Raw genomic sequence first — 7538 nt, forward strand, 5'->3', positions numbered from 1 at the left:
TTGAAATTAAACGTCACTGGTTTTCATTAAAATGCCACTTTTCCTACTTAAAACTTACCTTTCGGTATAATATACCTATCATAAATATTCATGAAGCGTGTTTTCATATTACATATACCAAACTAACCTCATAATTTTTTTAAATCTTAATTTTCTCGGTTATGCTTTCAACCTAGGGGTAGACTACAACTTAATATATTATAACTACTATCTTATTACTTGTCTTGAAGGCCGACGAAAAAACTTTGGAATATGTAAATAAGTGTTTTATGAAACGTATCTGCATTGCAACCGCGCTTATCGTCGGCTTTCGTGGACGACATTAATTATTATTGTTTCAAAATTAGCCATTTACAAGGTTGAAAAAGACGTAGCTTTATTTAAAAAGAAATCAAAGCCAAAATATAATCAACGCTCGAAAGAAATAGGAACTTGCATATTTCATTACGCTTCGACATGATAACAAAATATTACTATATATTATTATTGAAACGATCAATCGTTATTAATCGGCCGTGGCCGGCGAAGGGATACATAAATATATATTATAATATTCTGCCGATAACTTCACGTCGTGGCGGAGGCCAACCTTAGTCTATGGGCCTACCTATCAATATTGAACAGTATTGCAAGCTGTCAAAAATGGAAACTTATCGGCAGAATAATAAGTATGCAAGTAACAATGCCGGATTATGAGTACCAATTTCAGTTAATAACTATCAATCCAACCATCTCCAGAGTGAGAGAGAATTCTCGTGAACGGGATTCAATAAGGTAAGAGAAATAATTTATCTATGATATTGTACGTTTATTGATGGAAGAGAGGAGAAGACAACTAATTTGCGAGCATCTACATGAACATTAATCGCATTTATAAGGTTTTTTTTATCAGTATTGCCATTCCATAATATGTTTTAAGCTTACTAGGTATTTTTAAATTACATATTTGATTATATTGGAAATCACATTCATCACACGCAAATGGGTCTTCTCCTGAATGTGTAAGTTCATATTATGAACTTACACATTAGAACTTTAAGTTCTTTCATTGAATAAGTTTATGTAATTTGATAATGTTTCTGATATTTCTTCGATATACCTTCTGTTGTAAATAATGTAATTACATTATTCTATATACTGTAAACATCTCTACAGTCTTTTGATGTTGGGAAATTGAAAAATCAAGAGTTACGTATTTTTATCAACATAATGAATAGCTAAAAATACAATGTTCTCAAAATCGGATGATCTTGATTTTTTTTTCTAGCAAACGTATATAAGTAAAGACATCTTATCCGTGGTAAGCTCAAAATACCTAAACTATCGACTTACTAACTTTTGGCAGCAATGTATTGAATACGTTGTTTAAGAACTCATAAACTTACACATTCAGTAGAAAAACCAGTTGCGTGTGATGATTGTGATTTGAAATGTAATCAAATATGTCATTTAAAACACCTTGTAGTCTTAAAATATGTTGAATGACAATTAATACTGGTGCACACCCTCACAAATGCGATTTGTGTTCATATAGATGCTCGCGAATTAAATTTTAAAGACACAATGACGCATTCTGAAGAAAATCTAATAAATGCAATGTATGTTCATATAGATTCTCGCGAATAATATGCGTACTTGCTAGACCGAGGATTAGAACCTGAGACCCTCGACGCAATAGGCCAACTCTTAAGCTGCGCCGGCATTTTTGGTGACTGGTGAAAAACCTTATAAATGCAATGTATGCTCATATAGATGCTCGCAACTTAGTCATCTTAAAAACAAACAAATGACCAATTCTGGTAAAAAACCTTTAAAATGCGATGTATATTCATATAAATCCGTGCGACTTAGTTGTCTTAAAACACATGAAATGAATATTTACATATATAGAACATACTCGTGAAAAATCTTATAAATGCAATGTATGTTCAATTGGATGCTCGCGACGGAGTAATCGTCAAACACATGTAAAGATACTTAATGGTGAATAACCTTTTAAATAAATTGACTACCTATACGGAGCCTCGGCACAACATTATCTTAAAGTTCATAAAACGAAACATGAGAAAAACCATTTGCGTGTGATCTATTTCATTTTAAATGCAAACAAATATGTCATTTAAAAACTCATAAACGTGATGAATTTAAATATAAATGTAAACAGATATGTATGTCGGTACGTTGTTTAAGAACTCATAAACTCACACATTCAGAAGAAAACCATTTGCGTGAAACAATTGTCGAAGCTGTCAGAGGCAATAACTTACCTACAAAACTTCATTTGATATCGATTCTGAAGAGTATAATATGAAGTTTTTGTCTAACACTTCTCTCCTAACATAATACCTACCAGAACTACAAGCATACGTTGCACCATCTGGAGAAACAGAGAAAAAGAAAAAAATCATAATACCTATGCAAATATTATTAGGAAGAGTTAAGTGCCTGCAAGGTAACTCCTATATACAAAATAAATATAAATGTCATTCCAATATTATCTTTTGAAGAAAATATCGTTGCATAAAAATATATTGCATTTTTCAAAAATATGCATACCTAATTGTATTCTTATAACTTATTTATTTTTATTGCGGATCATATTGTTAAAAAACAGTAGGTACCTAAGAATAATTATTAATTACTGCTTTTCCCGTATGCAACTGACATTGATATATTCAAAATCATAAATAAAAAGATAAATGTTAAGAATGTTGAATGTTTTTGTAATTTTGACACTTTTGTGTAATCAAAGGTAGTCTATTATAAACTAATACATACGTCACAAGGTAATAATTTAATCACCAAATATAATTTATATAAATTAATCGAACGTTTTGACAATGCCCGTGTTTCCCAAGGAATAAATTCAGTTTACTAAAGTGGAATATTGTTTTGATTCCAGCCTGTTTTCACGCTGAAATGGAGGCCTTTGGAACAGATGATCAGAGCAGGATTACGCATTCGTATGGACTCGGGTGTCGACACGCCCGAGGACCCACTTCCTGGTCCATCTCGGACACAAAGGAGGTCAACGGAGTGACCGGTGTGGAAGAAGAAGTGGGTGAGGTCGTTCGTGGTAGGCGAGGACATGCAAGGCGTACCTAGTGCTCGTGTGACTGAATCGTGGTCAACAGCAGAATAAACTCCAGCACCTGGGCAGTTTACAGTAGTGTCGGGTTGGCTGGTGAAAAACATTAGTCTGTGGGACTATTCGCATAAATAGAGGTCTTCAACTTGAGTCCAGTCTTTGAACGGAAGGGCGAGTTGGTTATCTGTATAAAAGGAGATATTAGGTATCTTACATTCTTGGAGAGATAAGCCCATAGTGAGGATATCATCTATCCATTTCAGCGACATGATTTGGGCCCCAATTACAGAAATAAACGACAAGTATTGTAGCCAACGTAATAATAATTGTATTGTTAATTAGGTATTAAGTTAATTAATATTTCACTGTTCTCTGTGACCGTAATTATTGTCTTCGCTTATAATAGCGGTTATTTTTATTGTCTACGATTATAATAGCTGGATAGCCATGGTTGTCTATGCTCAAAAAATGGCATTTAGATACTTTCAAGTGTAGAAGAAAAAAAAATGACGTTTACCCAGAGAGTAGCGTCGTAACATAGAGCCCATATTATTTAGGTACATTAATGTTACGAATTTAATAAACACAGCAAATATAATGATTTTTTCGTTTTAATCAACATATTATTCCCAGCCTTTATACATAACTAACTGTTTAATATTATTGCGTGTCCGGAAATTTATACGTATGCAGTTCGCCGTATCACGCTTCACCGTAAATGTACCGGAAATATTACATGGTCGTATATTAACGACCGTCGAACCTCTCCGGGTCGTATAGTACTGAGATAAAATTCATGTCTAAATAAAACACGGTTCTTGTTGGTTTACAGGAAGCCAGCGGCAAACAAATTTTGAAAATAGCTGATATACTGGATTATTTGTTACGTTTAGTGTTAGCCTCCGAATCCCTCGATTAGATCTGATGGTGGAAGTGGAGGTCATCTAATAGGGGGGCAACGTGGTGATCTTCAGGAAAGTAGTTATAAAATCAAAACACGATAGTCACTTGAGAAATCGTATATTGTTCCAATAAAGTCAGAATTTTTTTTATAAAAAAAAAATATAAAATAATTTTATATATAAAGTTAATCAATGTATCACTCCCTTACATAAAGGGTTATCATTCAATAAAGACACAAAAGAAGAAAAAAAGATTTCACACCAAATTTGAGTTCCAAAACAGAAAGTTAATATCGACGAAAGTTCACAAAAGAAAAAAAATACAAAAGAGCTCTAATTAACTACACCGCACGAGGTCGCATGAGGGCACAGAGGCCACAATAGTGCAATGTTGTGAATCGATGTCCGAAGTATGAAAGCTAAGATCTGAGTCCCCCTTGAAGAGCCACTGTTCAACAAAAAAAGTCAAAGTGACAGTTAGGTATACCACTACTTAGGTGTAAACCTTAACGGCCCACGTGCGCCACGCAGGTCAAAATGGAAGTTTTATGGTATTTTAAGAGCATGATCCTGGACATTCCTTAAAGGTTGTAGATAATCTATTTATATAATTTTGAAGCATTATTATCCTTTATATTTATTTTGAACATTTTATGACTGCATACAATTTTATTTAAACTATTCTTTTAAACCTCTCGATCTAATGTTTTAGAATAATATAGTCATATTTCAGTACATCCATGTGCAGTGGTGTAAAGAATTTTTCAATTTATTAATTTTTAAACGAATTTATAAAGCCATTAGTAAAATTAATGGTAACAGTAGGTATATAGTAAAATATTTACGATAAATTATATTTTATATTCTCTGTGATCCCAAATTTGACAAAAATTAGGCATTTTATTATTAAAAAAATGGTCACGATTAACACATTTGAAGATAATTCTAAAGATACTGATTATAAGCTATGTCTTTGACCATTCAAATGTGATATACATCCTACGAATAATGTTTTTTTTATAATAATAACTGACCTAAAAATAAGGTAGTATTTTTTTTGAATTTTAGATTTTTTAAGTATCAAGTACCTACATGTCAGTACAGCGAGTGCAATGTCGAAAATTGCTGTTTTCTGGTTTTCGATCTTGGCACACGAAAAATGCACGCACGGAGGAGTACTGGGATCAAAAGATTCGTCTCCGAATTACCCTTTGACTCAGTCCACCCCCCCGTGACGTGGCGTTTCTCATGGCTGAGGGAGGGCCTCTCCAGTGGCGGCCAGCTTCCATGCTCTAGCGGCTTGGAGGTGCTCTTCCCCCGAAAACAAGAATGTTCGCGGGCGTCTATGGATGGGTCGTTATTTTTAAGTGGCTTAACCGGAATACCTGGGGTACCAGGCCTGCAGGAGCGTTTCCCAAAATCTTCGGTGGGCTTCCGCCTGAAGGGTGGTTGTGTCCTCCTGACGGCCTGAGTTACCCCTAACACATTGATCGCCAACTAGTTTTACATTAAATAGTTAAAAAATGATTATTTGTTTCTAAGGTATTATTTGATAGGTTATGAAAGAATATAATGTTTTTTTATTTTGATGATTTTTTTACGTAAATATTGGTTTTTATGATGTGCCGGTCACATGTGTCCGTCGCGGCGCCAACAAGTTAATTTGCCGGGCCGGCCATTTCGCCGATCACCTGCCCATATGTGTTGACGAGAGCATGATGCCATTTTGAGGTCGAATTATATTTAGATTTAGATAGTATAATAAACAGAAAAGGCACAAATACGGAATAAAAGTTTTCAAACTGGGTAGTATAATACCTGGTTACACATAAACTGGAAATATACGTATACATACATTATAATCATTTTTATAATTCTATATTTTTATTATTTACATAATTTTTATAACTTACATTTTTATAATCTATTTAATTTTAATTTTTATATCAATAAAAACTCATTTACAATTTAAAAGGAGGACTTTTTTTTCATTATGTACATTCTTTACATTAGTGAGTCTATATTTTGTGACTGGGAAGACATATTTTCAGGCGAAGTGGCAGTAATATACAGAAGGGCCATGCCGGCCACCGCGTATCGAAAAATTCACTGCGCGCGTGCCCGCCGGCGCTGTAGAACAACTCTAAGGCATAAAGCTCACCAAAAAAGCGCTCGGTGCGCTCACTACTGAGTAGGTCCCCTCCCACCCGCGCATTACCCTTCACCAATGGAATAAGGGGCCCAAGAAGCACAAAATACTTATTATTATCAGCGTCTCTCATAACAGAGCAATAAAAATATTATACTATTTCTCGGGGCTTGTAATTAATATTCACCTAATATACCTAATCAAAATCATACTTAGAACTTTATTAACATTTTTGTCTTCATTATTTTTAATACTAAAATCGAACATCAAGTTTTATCATTGTTTTTTTTTTAATCTTAATTATTTTAATACCTATAATATGTTCGTGGCCATTTTGACTGACTCATCTCATCTACAGCTCACCCTGAAAGGTCGTTTGGATCTGTCAGGTTGAACTGTAGGACTTTGTACATGTTGTTATATTTTTGCTTTGCCAATGGGTCGGCGTACTTCATTTCGGTGGAAGACTTTGACTAATTGGTCAGATCGCATGATTGCATCGTCATATGCTTCGCCTGGAACGCCCACTGAGGGTCGACATTCTGAGTTGGTGACAGTAGCTATTAATTATAGCGAATTCTGGAATTGATGGACATTAATTTAATATTACAATAATTATGTAATAAAACTAAATTCAAGAGATATATATTTTTATTACCCACCTACGTACAACAATACCATTATACATCAACGATATTACCGATCTATGATAATAAATCCAATAAAAATAACATTCTCCTTCCGTCACGTCAAAAAATTAATTTTAGCGTTTTCATATAACAAAACATCTAACACACTTATTTTTATAAAATACACATAAAATTATATAACTAGGTATGTTATTATTTCCAGAAAAGTAATGAGCGCTCTCGTTCGTAAAATTTTCCATTTCGACTGTTGACATGGTGTTGATCCCGCCGTTCCATAACAACATTATATTATTAGTTTATAAGTAAATTTGTTGGTATTCATTCACTTAAGCCTCAATGACATTGAGCTAATTTAGAAGCTATTTACAATTTGTTTGTAAACTCGCCCAGTGTCATTATCGAACAAGCTAACAAGCAGATTGTAAGCAATCTACCGAGAAAAGTTGAAAGCTGGTCAACTTTATACGCTTTACACCTACTGCGTCTGCGCAGAATAGCGATGGTAGTGACCTCCCGGTAAAAAAACAAACTACTCAATACATCATGTCAAAATAGTATCAAAAATGACGGTTTCAACTCGCTAGCTTGTTGGCTTCTGAGCGAGTGGAAAGTTTTGTGTGTCATCAATCGTACTAGCTAACTCGCCCGCTTTTAAATTCGCCAACAAGCAGCTTGTTAAGTAGCTCAATGTCATTGAGGCTTTAACACTTTACCCTTAAACGCATGATTTTTCTGATTGAGATTTAAAA

Source organism: Rhyacophila brunnea, unplaced genomic scaffold (genome assembly GCF_057557595.1).
Source record: "Rhyacophila brunnea isolate RB1 unplaced genomic scaffold, BYU_Rbru_1.0 scaffold_1, whole genome shotgun sequence".
Lineage (NCBI taxonomy): Eukaryota > Metazoa > Arthropoda > Insecta > Trichoptera > Rhyacophilidae > Rhyacophila > Rhyacophila brunnea.